The sequence below is a fragment of the Schistocerca serialis genome, chromosome 3, assembly GCF_023864345.2.
Source record: "Schistocerca serialis cubense isolate TAMUIC-IGC-003099 chromosome 3, iqSchSeri2.2, whole genome shotgun sequence".
Lineage (NCBI taxonomy): Eukaryota > Metazoa > Arthropoda > Insecta > Orthoptera > Acrididae > Schistocerca > Schistocerca serialis.
Genome location: NC_064640.1, coordinates 805,583,158 through 805,608,026, shown reverse-complemented (window position 1 = coordinate 805,608,026; position 24,869 = coordinate 805,583,158). Strand labels below are relative to the sequence as shown.

The 24,869-nt window shown below is 45.4% G+C and overlaps 1 protein-coding gene across 1 annotated transcript in view; it reads left to right on the top strand.

Annotated features, from left to right (window-relative positions):
- The first annotated feature begins 2,487 nt into the window (after positions 1 to 2,487).
- LOC126470654 (glycine receptor subunit alpha-4-like) overlaps positions 2,488 to 24,869 on the top strand; it is a 450,264-nt gene continuing 427,882 nt past the window's right edge. Inside the window, exon 1 of the mRNA XM_050098640.1 lies at positions 2,488 to 2,759. The gene's annotated coding sequence lies outside the window, so the exon portion shown is untranslated. The remainder of the gene's footprint in view (positions 2,760 to 24,869) is intronic.

Genomic DNA, 24,869 nt, shown 5'->3' with positions numbered 1-24,869 from the left:
GGGATTGTGTCTGTGATACAATTTCCACGGTCAACGTCTACGTTCAGGACTTCTGGGAACCGGGGTAATGCAAAACTTTTTTTTGATTTGTGTAGTACTAAGCTTATAAAACATTACAGGAAAAGTAGAAAATAAAACTTTCTTGTAGTGGTACCCACTATGACGAATATGTAAAACCAGGAGGGTAATGTTGGAATATTCAAGAGAGTTTACAGGTAATGTTTTTCTATATAGAGAAGTGAACAGTAGTGGTCCTGTAAGACTTCATTGCAATTTACCCGAGTCTACCTTTAAGTCTGATAATTTCTCTCTGTCAAGAGCAAAATGTTGTCTTTCATTCATCAGGATCTCTTCAATCCAATAACAAAGGTTGTCTGTTTTTCCGTACATTCTACACTACTGGTCATTAAAATTGCTACACCACGAAGATGACGTGCTACAGACGCGGAATTTAACCGACAGGAAGAAGATGCTGTGATATGCAAACGATTAGCTTTTCAGAGAATTCACACAAGGTTGACCCCGGTGGCGACACCTACAACGTGCTGACATGAGGAAAGTTTCCAATCGATTTCTCATACACAAATAGCAGTTGACCGGCGTTGCCTGGCGAAACGTTGTTCTGATGCCTCGTGTAAGGAGGAGAAATGCGTACCATCACGTGTCCGACTTTGATAAAGGTCGCATTGTAGCCTATCACGATTACGGTTTATCGTATCGCGACACTGCTGCTCGTGTTGGTCGAGATCCAATGACTGTTAGCAGAATATGAAATCGGTGTGTCCAGGAGGGTAATACGGAACGCCGTGCTAGATTCCAACAGCCTCGTATCAGCAGTCCAGATGACAGGCATATTATCCGCATGGCTGTAACGGATCGTGCAGCCTCGTCTCGATCCCTGAGTCAACAGATGGGGACGTTTGCAAGACAACAACCATCTGAACGAACAGTTCGACGACGTTTGCAGCAGCATGCACTATCAGCTCGGAGACCATGGCTGCGGTTATCCTTGACGCTGCATCACAGACAGGAGCGCCTGCGATGGTGTACTCAACGACGAACCTGGGTGCACGAATGGCCAAACGTTATTTTTTCGGATGACTCAAGGTTCTGCTTGCAGCATCATGATGGTCGCATCCGTGTTTGGCGACATCGCGGTGAACGCACATTAGATGTGTGTATTCATCATCGCCATTCTGGTTTATCACCCAGCGTGATGGTATGGGGTGCCATTGGTAACACGTCTCGGTCACCTCTTGTTCGCACTGACGGCACTTTGGACAGTGGACGTTACATTTCAGATGTGTTACGACCCGTGGCTCTACCCTTCATTCGATCCCTGCGAAAGCCTACGTTTCAGCACGATAATGCACGACCGCATGTTGTAGGTCCTGTACGGGCCTTTCTGGATACAGAAACTGATCGTCTGCTGCCCTGGCCAGCACATTCTCCAGATCTGTTACCAACTGAAAACGTCTGGTCAATGGTGGCCGAGCAACTGGCTCGTCACAATACGCCAGTCACCACTTTTGATGAACTGTAGTATCCTGTTGATGCATGGGCAGCTGTACCTGAACACGCCATCCAAGCTGTGTTTGACTCAATGCCCAGGCATATCAAGGCCGTTATTATGGCCAGAGCTGGTTATTATGGCCAGAGCTGGTTGTTCTGGGTACTGATTTCTCAGGATCTATGCACCCAAATTGCGTGAAAAAGTAATCACATCTCAGTTCTAGTATAATATATTTGTCCAATGAACACCTGTTTATCATCTGAATTTCTTGTTGGTGTAGCAATTTTAATCGCCAGTATTGTAATTTTAAACATTAGGTGGCAGTCAGGAACTGTATCGTATGCCTACGAGAAGTCAAGGAACATGACATCAATCTGGGTCTCGGTATCTACTGTCTTCAGGGTCTGGTAGACGAACGAAGCAAGCTGAATTTCACAAGATCGCTGTTTACGGAATTCTTGGTGATTCGTACTGAGGAGACTTTTTATCCCCGCAACGTCCATCGTACACGAGCACTAACTGCGTTCAAGATGGAAAGGATGGTAACAATATGCCTTGTTGTTAATGAATCAGAGCTGTGTTTGCGGTTTCGTTGCCCTGCATAGTTACCTGAACTTATTAATACCATACATTGTAAATACCGTTTTAATTCTGCTTATTACCGTTAGAATCGCACAGAGAGACTGGGAGAATACAGTGTTTCCCGAAGTACGCGTCGTAGGCCAGTCAGTCTGTAATTTAGCCATGTTTTTATAGAAAAATGCAGGCTAACTGGGCGACGTAAAGAGATTACAAACACCAGCGGTGATCCGATTAGCGCGTGATTCTATTAGGCAATGGCTTGCCAAGTCAGTGGCGGCCGCGGCTCCGAGACGGAAACATGTGACTGGCGCTGGGAAAACCTAAAAGGTCAGTTGTGCGCCATGGACGGCGCCCCGCGGACCTCCAACGCGCTGTCTGCTCCTGCAGTCCTCAGAGACGCCGAAAATGCCCCGGGTGCGAGTCGCCTCTTCTCTGCGCGCAGCATCTGGAAAATATGCGCCTACGTGAGAAACAGTCTGTGAACGCCGTTCGAGAATGCTGAACTTACTCTCATGTGATCTCGAGTGACGGTATCGAGGGAGACTGTAACAGTGTTGTTAGTGATTCCTGAACAATACGAGTACCGTCTTGCTGGTGGTTCGGACAGAAGCGGTCACAGTCGTGCACCGTTTTGCTGAAATACCTTTGGGACTGCACAACTGAGGTAAAATGGTTTTGTTTATTATGTAAATGTATAACTGTCCGTAGTTTCGAAGATAATACAGCATAGTCTTGTGTGCTATAAATGAACTGAAAAAAGACAGAAACAACCCCTGCAACAGTCAGGCGTATCGGGTTTGCACTGCATGTGCGAAACAATTGACAAGCAAGGGCTAATGTGGTATCACATCAGTCATGCATTAAGCCCTCAGAATATGAGAATTCTAGTCATATATCGTTAACAGTTAACAGGAACACCTTTAATGAGGCTAATCGTATCGCTGTCATGTTTTATGTTTACTCGAAATATATAAGACAGTGGAATTAATGGACAGTTTATGGTCTTCGTTAAGGGATTAATATTTACGCTCCTCTGACTATTTTCTGGACAGCGCTAGTTTATGCTTATGAGATTATTATCAGTCTTATGGGATAGTACTAAAAATATGAAGATATATTAATTACACTAGTCTTTAGTTAATCAATTATTTCCACCTTCCCTTCATACTTCGTGTCCGTCGTCTCATATTAATTCGTAACCAGGGAGTCATTACCTGCTCACATTACTCCACTTCAACGGCGAACTGAAAAATATGCTAGAAAAGTACGTAGTGTATTTGATATAGAATCAAAACAAAGACGTAAATATTCCACAGAAAGGTAGAGGAGATGGAAGGAACAGAAGAATCAAATTATAGTGATATAGAGAAAAATGACGTCTATAAGATAGTAGAAAAGAAACTATTAATCCCTTGTACATTTGCTCTTTCACAACATAATACATGATCCAATTAAGTCGTTGATGAAGACCAGTCACAAAGGCAAAACGTATACTGAATGCAATAAATAAAAAAAATTATACCTAAATATCAGTTCTTTGAGCTGGTAGTTACTTCATTCTAGAGGAATACTTTTTCTTTAATGGAAGTATATATTTATGTTGGAAATAACGCATAGACATTTCCACAATTGGAAGGCCTAGAGCCGCGTATTAGTTAGTCGAATTTTCTGGGCGTGTGGAGGAACGTGTAGAGTGTATTCATATTCGGCGCTTGAGAAGGCATTATAACGACGCAAAGCCTCATCTGAATGTAGGTTTATTTAATTTTCCATATTTATGGGGTGAATCTACTCTCCTACCTTCCAAACATTACAGAAGCTTCTGTAAAGTTTGGAAGGTAGGAGACGAGATACTGGCAGAAGTAAAGCTGTGGGTAGTGGGCGTGAGTCGTGCTTCGGTAGCTCAGATGGTAGAGCACTTGCCCGCAAAAGGCAAAGGTCCCGAGTTCGAGTCTCGGTCGGGCACACAGTTTTAATCTTCCAGGAAGTTTTATATCAGCGCACACTCCGCTGCAGAGTGAAAATCTCATTCTGGAGAACGACACTTGTTATGATTCAGTCATACAATGCAGTCACGCACAAGGAGCTCTACGTACAAAGACTGGTGATAAACGTAAAGCGTCTTCGATTAGGATGTCATCGAACCTGCTACTCGATGTTACTATGTTCTTCAAGTACGCTTATAGGTGAATATAGCAACATTTATTGGTCCTGAAAGTGACTTTTGACTGCGAATGTCTTTTGTTCTTCATAACATCGGGTGTTTCAAAAATATTCATCCGATTTCGCTAGACTGTATCTTCCACATGACTGAAAATAGAAACCTTCGGTAAGTTTTAACTTACATAAAGAAAAAAAGTCCTTATTTTCAAAAAAGTCATATGATTTTAAGGGTGTATACATTTTACATGCATATACATATTACCTTCGAGCACTTTTTACAATTATATTTAGGATAAGGGTATTCGTTAACTTTCCACAAATGTTTGATATACCCTCCACCGAAAGCGCCACAAACATCCCTACGATAATGAGATATTCACTCTGCAGCGGAGTGTGCGCTGATATGAAACTTCCTGGCAGATTAAAACTGTGTGCCGGACTGAGACTCGAACTCGGGACCTTTGCCTTTCGGGGGCAAGTGCTCTACCATCTGAGCTACCCAAGCACGACTCACGCGCCGTCCTCACAGCTTCACTTCTGCCAGTATCTCGTTACCTACCTTTCAAATTTCACAGAAGCTCTCCTGCGAACCTTGCAGAACTAGCACAATATCCTTTCTTCCAGGAGTGTTAGTTCTGCAAGGTTCGCAAGAGAGCTTCTGTAAAGTTTGGAAGGTAGGAGACGAGATACTGGCAGAAGTGAAGCTGTGAGGACTGGGCTTGAGTCGTGCTTGGGTAGCTCAGATGGTAGAGCACTTGCCCGCGAAAGGCAAAGGTCCCGAGTTCGAGTCTTGGTCGGGCAAACAGTTTTAATCTGCCAGGAAGTTTCATTCATACGATAGTCAAACTCATCCCATACTTGTGGAAGTATATCTCGAATTACCGCATTCACAGCTGTTGCTGTACAACATCCTAGGTCACACATCCTAGCTGGAATGGGAGTCACAACAGAGTCTTTCACAACCCACTCCCACCGCCCTCAAACCCCCACAAAAAAAATCACGTACCGTTATATCATGTGTCCTTTGAGGCCATCGGTGCAGTGCGAGATCCACACGGGTTTCTTACGGTCGATCAATTGCTGAGGCAGCCCACTGTTGAGAAATGCACTCACATGGAGGTACCGGTACGGTGGTGCTCCGTTCCGTTGAAAAATACACTGTGTTTCACAATTCCTGTTATAGGCTTCTAAGGTTTGTAGAATGAATTTAGTAGATAAAATCTTGATAGTGAATATATGTCTTCAGGTGCACCATTTGGATATAAAAGGAGTTTGAGTATCGTTTCACTTACAAAAATTTATCTTCACGGTACGCACACTGCAGAGACAATGAGCCCTACCTACGTTTCCTAGAGGAGCCTATGGTATGGGCAATGTTTCGCGTATTCGTCGTCGGGTTCGCTTCTACGTGATGAAGGACGTCCTCCTCACAGTCGAGAGCGTAGCGCGTCCGTGAAGCACCACAGTCAACCCTCCTAATTTGCAAATCTTTCAGTTTCTCGCAGCCGATGTTTCGGACGAGAATCGTCTGTGATGTCATAATTACAACAGGAATTGGTGATAGCGCCCTCTTCTCAGTTTGTGTGCTTACCGTGAAGCAGGAGAGTGGCAAGTGATCCGATATTAAAAATTATTTTATATCCAAACAGTACATTCCCGGACATGGGTTTCTTAACAAAATATTTTCTACGAAGTCCCCTCTATAGCCCCTAGAAACGTATAATAGGAACAGTGAAAAAGCCGGTGCAAATTTCAGCTTTTTCTCGCAGTTGTAGTAGAAACCAGACGAACGAGCCAGCGACCTAGCTGTACCGACAACCTGCACTGGTAATATATGACTGGAATCAAGGTAAACTTTTAGTTTCGGCGCAAATCCACCCTGAGTTTCTACTTTCATTCATGTAGAGGATATAGTTATGTGAAATTGAATCTACACTTTTGAAACAGTCTCTGTTTTAAAAATAACGTGTCTTCGAGATTCCTTGATTCAATAGTTTTTTACACCGTGTTTTTGTGACGTCGGAAAAATTTTCACAAACGGCAGGTTACCACACAAGTTGCAATACAAAATGATGACTCTCAGTCCGGAAAAGCCGTATTTAAAAGTTATATGCTACAACATCACAAGCGTAAAACAGCAAATTTTGGTGAATGACTTCGTGCAGTGTTGAACGTGGTAGCTTTAACTGTCTGGAAGATTTACGGATATAGTTCCTGCGAGAAGGATCGAAGGCTTCCTGAGGTGTTCTTGGACGCCCATTCTCGATTTTATAGAGCACTGTCGCTGTCTCCACAAATTTCTTCTGCCGTCAAAGAAATGATGGACTTACACTCAAATCTGAAGTTTTTCTGAGTATGTTGGTCCGACTTTTTTCAGTGTTCCAGGTTATATACCATTTAGGTTCCTTTCAGAGTGTGCTGATACAATAGTTCCATTCTTAGCACTCATATAAAACGGCTCGCACGCGGGAAGATCCGTACCCAGAGACTGGATAGTACGAAGGGCGTTTGAAAAGTCCGTGCAAAGTCCAAGAGACGGCGCAACCGGCGCATGTCGAGGTCATGTTTAGTTAGTAGTATCTTTGGAAAGAACGCACACCAAGTTTCAGCCATATTGGTCTATTTCTTTGTGTTTGGCATTCGTGTGAATCAAGGAAGTCGAGTGATTGTCAAAAAATGGACGAAAAAGAATTTCGTGTGGTGATTAAACATTACTTTATGAAAGGCAAAACGCCTCAGGAGACTGAAAAGAAGCTTGATAAACATTACGGCGAGTCTGCACCTTCGATTAGAACAGTTTATAAGTGGTTTCAAAATTTTCGGATTGGCCATATGGGCACAAGTGATGCTGAACTTTCTGGACGCCCTGTGGAGGTTACGACTCCAGAAATCATTGATAAAATCCATGATGTGGTGATGAATGACAGAAGAGTTAAGGTGCGTGAGTTTGTTAGTTCTGTGGGCATCTCGAATGAACGGGTACATAATATTTTGAATAAACATTTGGACATGAGAAAGCTATCTGCACGATGGGTTCCGCGATTGCTCACGCTTGACCAAAAATGGAAGCTTGACCAAAACCGGAATCGTGTGAAGTGTTGCAAGGATGGTTTTCAGCTGTTCAGGAAGAATCCGCAAGACTTTAAGCGTCGTTTCGTCACTGTGGATGAAGCATGGGTACATTACTATACTTCTGAGACCAAACAACAATCTAAACAAAGGGTTACCAAGGGAGAATCTGCACCAAAAAAGGCGAAGACCATTCCTTCGGCCGGAAAGGTTATGGCGACTGTCTTTTGGGATTCGCAAGGGATAATCCTCATCGACTATCTGGAAAAGGGTAACACTATTACAGATGAATATTATTCATCGTCATTGGACCTCCCTTTTCCAGCACGACAATGCACCAGCACACACCTCAGCAGTTGTGGTCGCAAAAGCAATGGAAATAGGATTCCAACTCGTTTCGCATCATCCGCCCCCCCCTCCCCCCCTATTCTCCAGACTTGGCTCCCTAGGACTACTATTTGTTCTCCAATTTGAAGAAATGGCTGGCTGGACAAAGATTTTATTCAAACGAGGAGGTGATTGCAGCAACTATTAGCTATTTTGCAGACTTGGACAATTCCTATTATTCGGAAGGGATTAACAAATTAGAACAGCGTTGGACGAAGTGTATAAGTCTAAAAGGAGGCTATGTCGAAAAATGAAAAAGGTTTACCCCAAACACGTAAGTAGTTTTTTTTATTTTTGTACGGAATTTTCAAACGCTGCTCGCAGAACAAGTCACACCAATACCCAAGGAAGGAAGTAGGAGTTCAAAATGGTTCAAATGGCTCTGAGCACTATGGAACTTAACATCTGAGGTCATCAGTCCCCTAGAACTACTTAAACCTAACTAACCTAAGGACATCACACACATCCATGCCCGAGGCAGGATTCGAACCTGCGACCGTAGCGGAAGTAGGAGTAATTCGCTGAAATATAGACCCATACCACAAACATCGATTTTCAGTAGGATTTTGGAACATATACTGTGCTCGAGCATTATGAGTCACCTCGAAGAAAACGATATATTGACAAATAGCCAACACGAATTCAGAAAATATAATTCTTGTGAAACACAGCTAGCTCTTTATCTCCACGAAGTAATGCGTGCTATCGATAGGAAACGTCAAATTGATCCCACATTTTTAGATTTCCAGAAGGCTTTTGACAGCGTTCCTCATAAGCGACTTCTAATTAATTGCGCACATATGGAGTATCGTCTCAGTTGTATGACTGGATTCATGATTTCCTATCAGAGAGGTCACAGTTCGTACTAACTGACAGAAAATCATTGAGTAAAATAGAAGTATTATCTGGCGTTCCGCAGTGTGATAGGTCTTACGTTGTTTCTGATCTATATAAATGATTTGGGAGACAATCTGAGCAGTTCCCTTAGATTGTTTGCAGATGATGCTTTCATTTACCGTCATGTAATGTCATTAGATGATCAAAAGACCTGTAAAATAATTTAGACAAGATATACTTATAGTGCAAAAAGTGCCAATCGACTCTAACTCATGGAAAGTTTGAAGTCATCCACATGAGCATTAAAAAGAATCCGCAAATTTCAGTTACACGATGAATCACACAAATCTAAAGGCTCTAAACTCAAGTAAATACTTAGGGATTACAATTACAAATAACTTAAACTGGAAGGATCACATAGATAATGTTGTGGAGAAAGCAAATCAAAGATTGCGATTTATTGTAAGAACACTTCGAAAATGTAAGAGGTTTACTAAAAGGACTGCTTACACTACTCTTGTCCGCCCTCTTCTAGAGTATTGCTGTGCGGTGTGGGATCCGCACAAGATAGGGTTGACAGAGGACATTGAAAAAATTCAAAGAAGGGCAACTCGTTTTGCATTATCGCGAAATAGGGGAGAGAGTGCCACGGATATGATGCACGAATTGGGGTGGCAGTCATTAAAAAAAATAGTCGTTTTTCTCTATAGCAAGACCTTCTCATGAAATTCCAACCACCAACTTTCTCCTCAGAATGTGAAAATATTTTGTTGTTACCCACCTACATAGGGAGAAGTGATCATCATAATGAAATAAGAGAAATCAGACCTCGCACGGAAAGATTTAAGTGTTCGTTTTTCCTGCTCTCTATTCGAGAGTGGAGCGGTAGAGAAATAGCTTAAAGGTGGTTCGATGAAATCTCTGCCAGGCATTTAATTGTGACTTGCAGGGTAATCATGGAGATGCAGATGAGTAAATCATGATTAGATTAGATTAGATTAATTATTCATTCCATAGACCCTTCTCTTGAGGAGTAACTACTTTGTTCGGAGTTCGTATCACGGTATGTCTTACACCAACAGCATACGTGAAAGACACAGATGCAATGTCATTAAAAACTTTGAAAAACGCTGATTGTCTAGTACGAATTCGATGCAGAAATCTTATCAATTGCTTTAGTAACAAATTTTTAGAATTGTAAAGAGACTTCATGGACCCCCTGTATTTTAACCTTCGTTGTGGAGCGACTCCAGGCCAGGTTTCTTATAAAAATCAAAATATTTACGTCTTTAGCGTAAGTTTCTTATCTGGGACGGAAAGTACGTGAACGTATTCTCATTGGTATTACAAAGATTTCTGCAGGTTGTTCAGCAATCATGATGGCTTCTACTGTAACTTTAACAAATAAAGAAACATGGATATAGAACGTAGTAGTCTATTTGCAGGTGGAAATATATACGTTACTTAATTTACACTAAGGTGAGGAAAGTTATGAGATACATCCTGATATCATGTGGGCCCTACTTTTGCCCGACGTAGTGCAGCAACTTGACGTGGCACGGACGCAACAAGTCGTTCGAAGCCCCTGCAGAAATATTGAGTATTTGCCCAAAAACCTGTCCCCATAACCAAGGGCGTAGAGCCACTCTTGTGTGGCGGTACTCGACTCCGATGTAGTGGGTCTCAATCCTGCTGGTGACAGTTTCTTCGCCAGTATTACCCCAGTAAGGGGTGAAAAATGATGAGTTGAAGTTCGTGGTCACCAGGCTGTGCTACAGCAACTTGGGATGAAGTCTAAACTTACCCGCAATGTCTAATGGGGTGATGTCACGGAAAGGCGTCGGTGTCATGCGTCCGTCTGATGGGGCCATTGGGCTCTGCGGCTCTCTTGTTGCTATTCGACAGGAGTAGGGTATAGCCATTTACACATTGCACAGGTGCCGGCCACAAGTTTCACCTTCTCCTTTCTTCCTCATTATCGTCATCAGTACAACACTATCACGGAACTATACGCCATACACAGTCGTAATTATTCCTATCACTAAACAGTTACACTTTAGATATTTGACAATAGCCGCTGCAGAAATGATGTTAGTTGCTTGAGTGTCCAGTAGGGTCAGATACTTTTTTAAAATTTGTTTTTCGTTTTAATTACCTTTTCATTGGCTACGTACCCTCCTTCGTAGCCGAGGCCGCCGATGCACGGATTGTGCTGATACCACACTCGAGGGTGTCTGTCTCGAATTCTGGTTGTGGAAGAAATTGTCACTATCCTTATTTGCCTGGAAATGAGAGAAGAGGTGGTGGCATGAAGTTTGTGGTCCCTAGACTTCTCGTCAGTGTTCTGGATTACGTCTATGGAATGAGGGCATGTGACATTGTTGATATTACGTTTCCGTCGTTTAGGAACATTGGGCCCGGCGTTGGCCTGGGTGTTCTTCGAGAGGTACAAGCTATGGCGCGGTACTGCGTTTCAGTCAGTACCTTCTCTTTCATCATCATCACCATTATCATAATCATCATCACCGTTATCAACAACAACAACAACAGCCGGCTGGAGTGGCCGAGCGGTTCTAGGCGCTACATTCTGGCACCGTGCGACCGCTACGGTCGCAGGATCGAATCCTGCCTCGGGCATGGATGTGTCTGGTGTCCTTAGGTTAGTTAGGTTTAAGTAGTTCTTAGTTCTAAGCGCAGCGCTCATCCGTCTCCGCACTAGGAGATGGCACTGTCTTAGAGACGGACCAAATTCTGCTTCCGCCGATCCGCGCATTAATATGTAACGCAGCCAATGAGATTGCTGCTAACGTAGAACATTTTCTCCTCACGGATCGCACTCGCGCAGTGATACCTGAACGCTCGAGGTATTATAACGAGAGTACAGACCTCCGATTAATGTCCCTCCTAAACTTGTCCATGATTACTCCCGTGCCAACTGGTATGCCTACTGGGACTCCATTCACACCCAGGTTGACGGCCACGACCTTACCCTCCAATCTCCTGATGACATCTCTCGCACTGCTGCCTTCCTGCACCAGACCTTGTCAGACGCCGTCGCCACCCATATCCCACCAAAACCATCCACACTCACCGCCCCGCTCTGCCTCCACAGGCCGTCCTTCTCCTTCGAGAGTCCCGCCGCCTCTACCGCTCTTTTCTCCGCACTCGTGACCGGGATACACTTAGCCGCCACCGGCAGTTACAACGACACATCCGCAACCTGCTTACTGCGAAGAAACGCCGTGCCTGGCGCCAGACATGTACACAACTCAACACCACGCTCCCCATAAACCCTTCCAAGTATTGGTCTGCTTTCCACTGCCTTACTGGGAACCGCCCCACCCCCCAGTACCCTCTCCTCCTTAATGACCGTCCCTTTCCTGACAACCTCAGTAAGGCCAACCACTTTGCCTCTCACCTCTGTGATGTTTTTTCCATCCCAGATGATCCCCACTTTGATTATTCCCTCTTCCCTCACGTCATGGACCGTACGAATACCTCTGTTCCTCCCCTTGCTCCTAGCTTCCAGTACTTGGGCCACACACCACCATCTGAACTTAACACTCCCATCACTACAAAGGACATCAGCCTCACACTCCGCACTAAACGCAACACTGCTCCCGGCCATGACTGCATTACCTACTGCCACCTCAAACACTGCCCTCCCTCCTTCCTTTCAATCCTTGCCACCCTCTACAATGTCATCCTTGCCACTGGCTTCTATCCCGACCTGTGGAAAACCCATATCCTGATGTTCTCCAAACCCAACAAGACTCCATCTGATGCCTCTTCCTATCGTCCTATCTGTCTCACATCGGTGTTCAGCAAGCTCTTGGAATCCATCCTTTCCCGGCACATCCATCACCACCTCCGCCAAAACCACATCCTCCCAAACACCCAATGTGGCTTTCGACCTTCCTTCTCTGCTGATGACCAACTCCTCCACCTCACTCATCTCCTCTCCCTCCAGCTTAACTCCCATTGCTCTGCCATTTTTGTCTCCCTTGCCCTCGAAAAGGCCTACGACCGTATCTGGCATCCCAGTCTCCTGTTTAAACTCCAAACCTACGCCCTTCCTATCAACTACATCCGTCTGATGGCCTCCTTCCTGTCCCACCGCCCCTCCTATGTTACCATCGATAATGCCAATTCCCACACCTTCTACCCCTCTGCAGGTGTGCCCCAGGGCTCTGTTCTCTCCCATCTCCTCTACCTCCTGTACATGGCAGATATGCCCCAACCTCCCCCCCCCCCCTCCAGTACACCTCTTGCAATAAGCTGATGACACCACATTCCTTGCTCTCGCTCCTACCCTCCAACGGTCCCAATGCCTTCTTCACAATCACCTTGACCTTTTTGCTGCATGGTGTAACCAGTGGCTCCTGAAACTCAATCCTTCCAAGACCCAGGCAATCATCGTAGGTCGTACCCCTTGCTCCTCCTGGCTCCTGGATTTCTCCCTTACTGTCTGAGCCCGTCCTGTCCACCTCACCCCCAGCCTCACCTACCTTGGCCTCACCATTGACCGTCACCTCACCTGGATCCCTCATCTCCGCTCCATCCAATCCAAAGCCCACAACCGCCTCCGACTCCTCAAACTCCTCTCTGGCCGGACATGAGGGTTGCACCCCTCTACCATCCTCCACACCTACAAATCCTTAATCCATCCCATCCTCTGTTATGGCAGTCCTGCCTGGATATCTGCCCCCCCAAATTCTGTAACTCCCTCCAGATCCTTGAGCGTCATGCACTCCGCCTCGCCTTCCGTATACGCCTCCCGTCCCCCATGTGGATCCTCTATGATCTCATTCCTTTTCCCCATCTGCTCCTATTCCTCAAACATATCCGCATCCTCTACACCTCCCGCCGCCTTGAACCCCCTCACCCCCTGGTTGCTCCTCTCCTCTCCCATCCCCGCCCCCTGCCACGTCTTCACTGTTGTGTCCCCCCCTACCCTCCATCTCTACACCCTACATCTCCTTTCCCAAGGTGGCTTCCATCAACTTCCCCTCCCGGATGATGCCCTCCCTCCCTCCATTTATCCCTCCTATCAACTCTGATCCTCACTCCCCCTCCTTTGCTCTGTCCTTTTCCCGGGCTCCCTCACCCTCCCCTTCCATCCTCTTTCTTCCCCACCTCCCCTCTCTTTGCCCCCTTCTCTCCCCCAAGTCCTTTTACATTTTCCTCCTCTGCCTCCTCTCATTCCCTCTCGCATCTGCCCTTCTCCCCCTTTATTAGTCCTCTCCCTCCTTGGTTCCCCCCCCCTTTTTCGTTTTTTTCCTTCCTCCCTCCTTGTTCTTCCCCCTCCTCCAGGTCCGCCCCCCCCCATTCTGCCTTTGGCTCGGGAGTGTTATCTTTGTGCCGGCACTTTCGTGCAGTGTTCTACATTGAGTGTTCTACATTGAGTGTTCTACAGTGAGTGTTCTACAGTGAGTGTTTTACAATGAGTGTTCCGTGTTGTGTTTTTTGGGAAGTGTTGCGAACGGCCATCATACTGTCGCTGGGTGTGACTTTTATCTCTTGCGAACAGAAACCAGACTGTCGCCGTGTTTTTTTTAATTGTGTGTGTACTATGTTACTTGTCTGATTTCTGTGTCTTTTATTAACGTTGCCAACCCATTTTGCTTTCTGTTTTAACTTTCCGCATTTTTCCGCCATTTTACACTTGACGTCACCGTTTTATCGCCTGTTTTTCTTGTTTCTTTTCTTCTTACGTTTTTTAAAATAAAAGTCTGTAGGCTGTAGAGCAACGTACTAAGCTGCTGCCAGCCCGCCCCCTTCGGGGGGAATTGAAAATCAATAAAGGAAAAAAAAAGCTCCGATTAATCAGTCTGCATTAGTCTGCATTAGTCTATAGTCAAGTTTCAGTCTGCGCCTAATAAGATTATCATATTCCTGTACATAGCCATGAAGAGAAATGTATAGACACTTTGTCAAGTATCAGAGATATGTGAGAATAAGATTAACGTACCAAGACCAAAGGAACTTCAGATTGTCAATTGTAAATACCATCCAGAATCAAGTTAAGTAAGGTTTATGATTGTTATTATTGCAATAAATGTGTGTGAAAATTAATCAAGTTCTGTTTAAAGTCGGTTACCGTCAATCTGCTACTCTAAGCGTGCAAGTGGCATTTCTATTGTCCGACATAACGGCAGAAGATAAACACGCCACGATAAGACCACGAGACATATTGCTGACACTCGCCTACTTCGTTAGAGCGACAAGTCAAATAATCTGATGGTGTGTGTACCGAAGGTCTTACAGTACGCACACCACAACAACAATGCTATTTTCACGTAAAACTATTTTTATTAAAATGTCAACGAGTGCATATGTGTTAGATTCAGCACGAAGACGTTTAGGTTGTGCTTCGGGTATTGTCTTGGCTAATGGTAGATAGGCTTTCATTTAACATTATATGTCCGCTGCTACAAAGCTGGTAGACTGACTAGCCTGATGTTCGAGTTGTTGCAGTACTTGGTGTTGTTGCCGCAGGTGAAGTCGTTGCTCTTTTGGTTGTAGCTGCGGTTGTAGCTCATGTTGCTGTTGGTGTAGCAGTCGTTGTTGCTGTCGCTGTCGTATTACCGCCGCTTGCTGCAGTTTATGCGCTGTACGGGAGCCTTGCAACAGGCTTCTGCAGCTTCCTACGTAACCTGACTTGTTTCGGCAGGTTTAGCCATGCTTTCCGCTAACGGATGTTATTAATCACGAGGAAGTGCGACGTGAACTTCAGCCACGACGAACCACGCAGTACGTCCGAATTCTACGGAGACTCAGTGAGAGTGTTGAGCCAAAAGCTTGCCGAAGTAATAGATTTGGTTTTTGTTAATGAAATCAAATTGAGTTTTTGTTTTTTAGGATTTATGGAACACACTGGCATAGACCTCTGGTTTCAGTTTATTGCTGTCGGTCAAATAATTCAAAAATATGACAGTGGTTTGGAATCAATGAGTAAAACAGTTGCGGTGTTGTAACTGAGTGTCACTGATAATCTAGTCCAACAGCCCGCATTTCCTGCAGGGTGGCAGTATACGTGCACTTGCAAATATCTAAACATACACCTTCTTGACAGTTTGGCACTATGACATAGATATGGAAACACTCTGAAGATGGATAAATATACTTTATTACACTGAAAGGCTACAATAAATGTACTTAACTTTATTGGTAGCTTGATGCGTGACACTTGAAGTGCTGTACGCAGTTGAATCCAAATAAGTTTGCTGTCTCTGGCAGTCTATGAGTTAGTCGTATGGACAGATTATTAACTTGCAGGCACTCGTAGTTACCTGTTCCTATTCGCATTATCTGAAAATTATTTCGAGGAGTTAGTTCATGAGCCCACGCGAATAGTAAACGCCTGTGAAACACACTTGACCTCTTGGCAACAAATAATCCTGAGTTAATAACGAGCATCAAAACGGATACAGGGATTAGTGAACACCAGGTTGTCGCAGCGATATTGAATATTGTAACCCCCAAATCCTCCAGAAATAAACGAAAAATGTACCTATTCAAAAAAGCAGATAGAAGTTCACTTAACGCTTTCCTGAGAGACGATCTCTATTCCTTCCAAACCAACAATGTAGGTGTAGACCATACGTGGCTTGAATTCAAAGAAATAGAATCGGCAGCAATTGAGAGATTTATACCAAATAAATTAACTAACGACGGGTCAGAACACTGTTGCAGAAACAACGAAAAAACATGCCAAATTTAAACAGACGCAAAATCTCCAAGATTGGCGATCTTTTACAGAAGCTGGGAATTTAGGACGGACATCAATACGAGATGCTCATGATAGTTACCGTAACGAAACTTCGTCTCGAAACCTGCAGAAAAACCGAAGAGATACTGGTCGTATGTGAAGTATGGTAGCGGCAAGACGCAATCAATGCCTTCTCTGCGCGATAGCGATGGAGATACTACCGAAGACAGTGCTGCCAAAGCAGAGTTACTAAACACAGCCTTCCGAAATTGCTTCACCAAAGAAGACGAAGTAAATATTCCAGAATTCGAATCAAGAACAGCTGCCAACATGAGTAACGTAGAAGTAGATATCCTCGGAGCAGTAAAGTAACTCAAATCACTTGATAAAAGCAAGTCTTCTGGTTCCGGCTGTATAACAATTAGGTTCCTTACAGAGTATGCTGATGCGATAACTCCATACTTAACAATCATATACAACCGTTCGCTCGACGAAAGATCCGTACCCAATGACTGGAAAATTGCACAGGTCACACCAATATTCAAGAAAGGTAGTAGGAGTAATCCACTAAATTACAGGCCCAAATCGTTAACGTCGATATGCAGCAGGATTTCAGAACACATATTGTGTTCAAACATTATGACTTACCTCGAAGAAAACGGTCTATTGACACACAGTCAACATGGGTTTAGAAAACATCGTTCCTGTGAAACACAGCTATATCTTTATTCACATGAAGTGTTGAGTGTTATTGACAAGGGATTTCAGATCGATTCCGTATTTCCGGATTTCCGGAAGGCTTTTGACACTGTACCACACAAGTGGCTCGTAGTGAAATTCCGTGCTTATGGAATATCGTCTCAGTTATGTGACTGGATTTGTGATTTCCTGTCAGAGAGGTCACAGTTCGTAGTAACTGACGGAAAATCATCGAGTAAAACAGAAGTGATTTCTGGCGTCCCACAAAGTAGTGTTTTAGGCTCTTTGCTGTTCCTCATCTACATAAACGATTTAGGAAACAATCTGAGCTGCGGCCTTAGGTTGCTTGCAGAAGACACTGTCGTTTATCGAATAGTAAAGTCATCAGAAGATCAAAAGAAATCACAAAAGATTTAGAAAAAGTATCTGTATGTTGCAAAAATTGGCAGTTGACCCTAAATAACGAAAAGTGTTAGGTCATCCACATGAGATCTAAAATTAATCGGTTAAACTTCAGTTACACGATAAATCAGTCAAATCTAAAGGCCATGAATTCAATTAAATACCTAGGAATTACAATTACGAACAACTTAATTTGGAAGGAGCACATAGAAAATGTTGTGGGGAAGGCTAACCAAAGACTGCGTTTTATTGGCAGGACACTTAGAAAACGTAACAGGTCTACTAAGGAGATTGCCTACTCTACGCTTGTCCGCCCTCTTTTAGAATACTGCTGCGCGGTGTACGATCATTACCAGATAGGATTGATGGAGGACATCGAAAAAGTTCAAAGAAGGGCAGCGCGTTTTGCTATTATCGTGAAAGAGGGGGGAGAGTGTCACTGAAATGATACAGGATTTGCGATGGACATCATTAAAGGAAAGGCATTTTGCGTTGCGACGGAATCTTCTCACGAAATTCCAATCACCAACTTTCTCCACGATAAAATAAGGGAAATCAGTGCTTGTACGGAAAGACGTAGGTGTTCGTTCCTTCATCGCGCTATACGAGATTGGAATAATTGTGATGGTGGTTCGATGAACACTCTGGCAGGCAGTTAAATGTGATGTGCAGACTATCCATGTAGATGCAGATGGAGCTGCATTGCTCCGTAAATAGCTACTGCTATGTCGGAGCTGTAGTCATTTTAGAGCTCCGGCACCGACTGTGGCCGGCCGGTGTGGCCGAGCGGTTCTAGGCGCTTCAGTCTGGAACCGCGCGACCGCTACTGTCGCAGGTTCGAATCCTGCCTGGGGCATGGATGTGTGTGATGTCCTTAGGTTAGTTAGTTAGGTTTAAGTAGTTCTAAGTTCTAGGGGACTGATGACGTCAGATGTTGAGTCCCATAGTGCTCAGAGCCATTTGAACTGTCTGTGGGGAGGAGAACTGTAGTAGCTTCGGGACGGAACAGCAGGAACTGCGCTCCGTAGCTTAAATGCAGGAAATGGAGTAAATGTCGACAGCGAGCGTCTTCATTTTTCCCTTCTGGGAGAAGGAACTCTATGTGCGCCCGTACTTTGGGAAAGTGAAGTAGTCTACGACTGACAGCGATCTTCATCGCAGTTGATAACACGATCGGCGGATGGATTTGACGCGCTCTTGGACGTGTTGCGGAAGCAGGAATTAGTCCTGATTGTGTGAACACCATCTGAAACTGATTGTTTGGAACTGTTAGGCACCTGGCGAGTAGCGTGCCTGTGTGATGGCGGTTACTTGTGGTTTACTTCTTAAGTTGTGTATACAGCAGAAACAATGGACAGGCTTATGTTCGGGAACATACAGTAACTCTGGTGTAAGTTTTGTCAATAAATGACATAAAATAATATTACGAGTTAGTGATCATAATACAATTACTTAATGTATCTATGCAGACTGAAGGAGACGAATCCGTGTCTCCTGGCCACTAGGCAGATGCCCTTCAATAGGCAGATGCTCTAAGCACTCCGTCACCCTGGCAGAGAGGGTTTGCACAACTGCACGGACTATCCTAGCACACCTCTCTCCTCAATCCGAATTCCCACTCATGCCTCAGCCCACTTCGGGTCCCCCCTAAACTCTAACAGCATTGCAGAGGCTCTGCAACTGTAGTGGAACATCACCTTAGCATTGGAAAAAAAACCGGGGAATCCTGCCTGAAATACAGGCATAGGTGCTTGAGAATTGAAAAAGTCTCTGGAACCATATAGTCACAATCACTTAATATAATGTTCCGTCTTGACTGCTACTTTACTTTCATAGACCTTTTAACTTAACGCGTTTCAGCTTAAAACGTCATCAGAAATTTCAGAGACGAGAAAGAAACAAACGAAAAGTATTTTTATACAGAGCATACAATAATACAGGTATACAAAAAATACAAATAAACATACATCATTAAAGGACATCGATGCACATCATCTCGTTAGATTTATAAATAACTGTGGTACATATGAAAATCTATCATGGTTTAGTACTATCTGTTTAATCAGGCAGCCTACGAAGAAGCTGTGGTCTATAGGCGATTCAATACTCATTCCATGTTGAAGTTCGAACATAATTTTGTAAGTGATCGGCTCTGATTTAAATTTTGGATTACTATTGCAAAGGAATCGTAATATGCCCTGATTTCAACAAATTATGCCATGTTATAGAGAAAGTTATGACCTCTGTGATTAAGTAGTGTACGCAGTCTCACTACAATACAAAATGTGAAATTGCTTGAGCAGTACACACTTACATAAACAGCGCAATGCCGGCATAAAAAATATGAAATTGAGCAAAAGTAAGCACGAAAATCATTTAGATGATGCCTGCAGTAGTGGATGCATTGTAGCTACCTGACTTACAGTCACCACAGTGCCATGGGGACGTAGCGCCCGTATTGTAATGATAATGAGCAAATCTACAGCACTGATTGCATGCACAGCTGTCAATGATGTGAAATATTAGTCGAGAATTGTCAAATCCATCAGTTATCAGAGACAAATGCTGTGTATGACAATACGTGATTATGTAATGGCGCAATAATAAAAGCAATGCTTTTTTTTCGTTTATTGTGTTTCTATGCCCCATCTGGGGCGGGCTGGGAGCAGCATGTGCGCTGCTCTTCAGCCAAAAGACAGAATTGTACAAAGAAAACATCTAAAAAAAAAAAAAAAGAAAAGAGAAAATATGGCGTACATAGAAATAAAAAGGGGGGACATGACGAAAGACAACAGACAAAAAGAGGAGCGACTGTAAAATGGAGATAAAAACTGTAAAAAATAGTGCACACAAAAGAACCACACACTGGGCAATTAAAGAACACAAGGCGAAGTATGACCAGATCATAGAAGTATTGACAGATGGTGTAGCACATAACAACACTAACAGTAACACTATGTACCTGTCCAGCACACAATTAAAATCACAGCCCTTGATGCAAGGGAGAACAGCACCAAACACAACACTAACGCAGCACACTTGAGAATGAACAAAAACCTGGGAGGATCTGCTGGGGAGGGACCAAGGGAGAAGTGAAAAGGAGGCAAGAAGAGGGGGAGAGAAAGGGGGACGAGGTGGGAGGCGCGCCAAAGGAGTGCTGGGGAGGGAAGGAGGAAAATACCCTCTGGGAGAAGGAGGGGAGAGGAAAACGAGGGCTCTGGGGAGAGGGGGGAACAAGGCCAGGTTACAGTTGGAAGGGAGGGTAGATGTCAAGGCGAAGTTCAACATCCAGGAGGGGAAGGTGCTGGAAATTTCCATGATAAAGGAGATGGAGGGTGTGGAGATGGAGAGAGGGAGGATGCAGAGATGTTGGAGGAAAAGGAGATCATACTGGTGTCATGTGGGGGAAGGAAAGCAGATATGGAAAGCAAGGCAGAGCACATGGTGTTCAAGGATCTGGAGGGCCTTGTAAAAATGGGGGGGGGGGAGGGGCGGAGATCCAGGCAATGCTGGCATAACAGAGGATAGGACAGATGAGGGATTTGTAGGTGTGGATAATGGTAGAAGGATACAATCCCCACGTCAGGAGGTGGAGGTGGTATTGGGCTTTCTGCTGGATGGTCAGGAGATGAGGGGTCCAGGTGAGGTGACGATTGAGGGTGAGGCCAAGATATCTCAGGGTGGGGGTGAGCTGGATGGGATGACCATAAATGGTGAGGAAGAAATTGTGGAGATAGAAGGAGTGGGTGGTGTGGCCCATGATGACCATCTGGGTTTTGGAGGGGTTGATATGAAGGAACCATTGGCTACACCAAGTGGTGAACTGGTCAAGGTGGGTTTGGAGGGTGTGTTGGGACCGTTGAAGGATAGGATAGAGAGCCAGGAAGGTGGTCTCATCAGCATATTGGAGGAGGTGGACAGGAGGTGGTGGCTAGGACATATAGGCAGTGTACAGGAGATAGAGGAGAGGGGAGAGGACGGAGCCCTGAGGGTGCCAGCTGTGGGATAAAAGATACAGGAGTTGGTGTTGTGGAGTGTAACATAGGAAGGAAGGTGTGAGAGGAAGGAAGCAACCAGACAAACAAAATGGATATGCAGGGCAAAGGTTTGGAGCTTAAAGAGGAGACCGGGATGCCATACGCACTCGTAGGTATTTTGGAGGTCGAGGGAAAGAAAAATGGCAGAGTGACGGGAGTTAAGCTGGAGGGAGAGAAGATGGATGAGGTTAAGGAGTTGATATTTGGCAGAGAAGGAGGGTCAGAAGCCACACTGGGTAAGGGGAAGGAGGTGGTGTTGATTAAGATGCTGATGGATACCACAGGAGAGGATGGATTTGAAGACCTTACTGAAGACAGAGGTGAGGCAGATGAGACAATAGGAAGAGGTGATGGAAAGGGATTGGTTGGGTTTGAGGAATAAGAATATGCGGGAAGTCTTCCACAGGTTGGGGTAGAAGCTGGTAGAGAGGATGACATTGTAGAGATTGGCAAGGACAGTTAGAAAGGAGAAGGGACTTTCTCTAAGGTGGCGGTAGGTGACACAGTCTGACCAGAGGCCGTGTTGCATTTTGACCAGAGTATAAGTTTAATGTCTTGTGCTGTGATTGGAGTATTGATGTCAGAGGGGGGCAACTGCACCAAGTACTGGAGACTTGGAGCAAGTGGAGCGACCAAGGTATTGGTGCATTCCATGACGGTGAGGAAAAGAGAGTAATTAAAGTGGGGATCATCAGGGATGGAGAAGACCTCAGAAAGGTGGGAAGTGAAGTCGTTGGCCTTACTGAGGTCATCAGGAAGGGGGTGGTCGTTATGGAGAAAGGGGTAATGGGGTGCAGAATGGGAACCAGTAAGGCGATGGAAGGTGGACCAGTACTTGGAGGAGTTGATAGGGAGGGTGGCGTTGAGCCGTGTACAGGTCTGGCGTCAGTCCCTGCGTTTCTTTGAAGTAATAAGGTTCCGTACATGTCGCTGTATTTGCTAGTGGCGTTGGAGTGTATCCCTGTCACCAGTGAGCAGGAAGGAGCGATAGAGGCAGTGGGATTCGCGAAGGAGGAGGGCAGCCCATGGAGGGAGAGTGGGATGGTAGGGGTGGATGGTTTTAGTAGCAGCATGTGCCTCCAAGGCGTCAGTAATGGCCTTCTGAAGGAAGAAAGAGGCGTGGATGATGTCATCAGGAGGGTGATAGGTAAGAGGGTGGCTATCGACCTGGGTGGTGACGGATTCCCGGTAGGCATCCCAGTTGGCGCGACAGAAGTCATGGACTACCTTCAGAGGGGGTGCAGGGTGGGGAGCCAGAGAGGGGTGGTGAGCAGACATTATGGTGAGAAGGATGGGGAGGTGGTCGCTACCTATGGGGTGAAGGATGTGGACGGCAGTACGCCCAAGAAGGTTGGTGGAGGCAATGACAACATCAGGGGTGGTGTTACTTTTGGGATGGGTGTGCTGGGGAAGGGGAACAAGGTCACCTCGGATCATGGAGAGGAACTGATACAACCGCTGAAGGCCTGCAGCAATCACAGGGGGAGAAGGTGTGGTCAGTGTGGGAGACAAAGTCATAGGAAAGAGGAGCAGTGGAGTGGACATAGATAGTGGTGTAGGTAATGGTGAGGAGTCAGTTAGGAGATGGGAGAACCAGGTAGATACTTACGTATCTCCATGATGAGGGTATAGACATCAAGGAACTTGGGGTCTGTGGTGGACAGGACAAAGGTGTGAAGGGTGGGGGCTGGGGAGTGGGTGTCAAGAGGAGGGGTGGTGTCCATGGAGATGACAGTGGGAGGGGGAGAAGGCGGTGACATTTTATGGGAAGTGGTGGGAGTGGAGTTGGCAATGACATACTTCTGGGGTTTTTTGGAGAGTGGAGGCTGGTTGGAGGGGAGAGGGACCGGGAGGAGAGGGAGGTGGCAGGTAGCAGATTCCGTAGCGTAGGCGCAGTGGAGGTGCTGGGAGATGCAACTGGTTCAGTGGTGGCGATGATGGCATGGCGTGGTGTGATGAGGGCGGGGGATGCAGATGCAGATGATGAAGCACCAGTGGGGTGGGGGGGGGGGGGGGTAGAGGGGAAGCCGACCAGCTGAGGATGGCAGCAGAGGCGGCAGCAAACAGCGAAGACATACGTGCGGGCGGGAACAGGAAAGGGAGCAGTTGCGGGTGTGGAGGCTGCAGGGGTGTAGATATGGGAGTAAACAGCAGGGAAGGGTGTAGATATGGGGGTGAGCAGCAGGGGAGGAGATGGGGCAATGGGTAGGGAGGGGAGGAGAGGTGAGGTATAAGGAGGGAGGCCAGGGGCGGCACTCCAGGAAGTGACAGTTTAAGTGGGGGAGGGGGAGATGTAGATGACAGTGCAGATGGGGAAGGCTCATGACGGACGGACGGCCTACGGACAGAGGGCGGAGGCGAGCTTCGGGCGGCGGCGATGGCGGACAGACGACAGTGGCCGGCAGGCAAGCAGGCAAGCAGGCAGGCAGACAGATAGACAGACAGACAGAAAGCAACAGCAACAGGCGCTTCGAAACCGTAGATTGCACCCTGAGGGTAGCCCAGGTTCTGTAATCTGTCGACTTCGAAGTAAGGGGATCCAACCCTCTAGATGTCCGAAAGTTATGCCGGTGCACTTAAGTATCAAGTAAATGATCACGGAAGTTGAAATGAGAGAGAAAATTTGTGTTTTCAGTCATGTGACTAATTCATAAATCGAATGAACAGAGTAATACATGACCTCATTAGAGCGTTCAGCGAAGGAGTCTCTCATTCCAAAATTAAATATACTGAAAACTAAGATCGATAGACGAGTGCAACAAATGGTATGTTTATTGTGAAAGTTGTAAGAATTTTATACAGAAGTTTCGAAATAGTACGAAAGCTGCGAACAGTTGGCGCTGTAATCGCAATACGTACTTCCTATAAATACTGCGCCGCAGCTTAGAGCGATCATTTCCACTGTTGAAACGCGTAAGGAGGTTAGCGTAACGAAGGAAGAGGTTGAAATCTCGTATTTCATCGAACAATGTGTTTTTCTGGTACTAGAATACCACAGGTTAGAATACAGTCCTGGAGCAACAGGGCGCAGTGTTTAAACACGATTTTATGTTCCAAAAGGACCATCTGTGAAAACCATTCGCAATCTCTTCACCAAATTCCAACGGAAAAGCAGTGTGATTGATGATCTAGCGCGAAATATTGGCTCCAGGCTCACTGCAGTTACTCCTGACAAATTGTTTGGAAAAATCCAAGAAAATCCATCTGAAGACTTTCAGCAGAGACTGGGTTGAGGCGTTCCAGTACACAGAAAATGCTGAGACAGAGCCTACGCGTGTTTCCGTTCAAAATCCAAAGCCACCAGGCCATAACTGTAAAAGTTATACAACAGAGGGCTGCCTTTGCGAAGGAGATTCTCACAACGATTGATAATGAAAGGTTCAATGTTTGCTGCATATGGTTCACACATAAAGCCCATTTCCACCTGAATGGAGTCGCGAATAAACAGAACTGGCCATTCTGAGTTTCC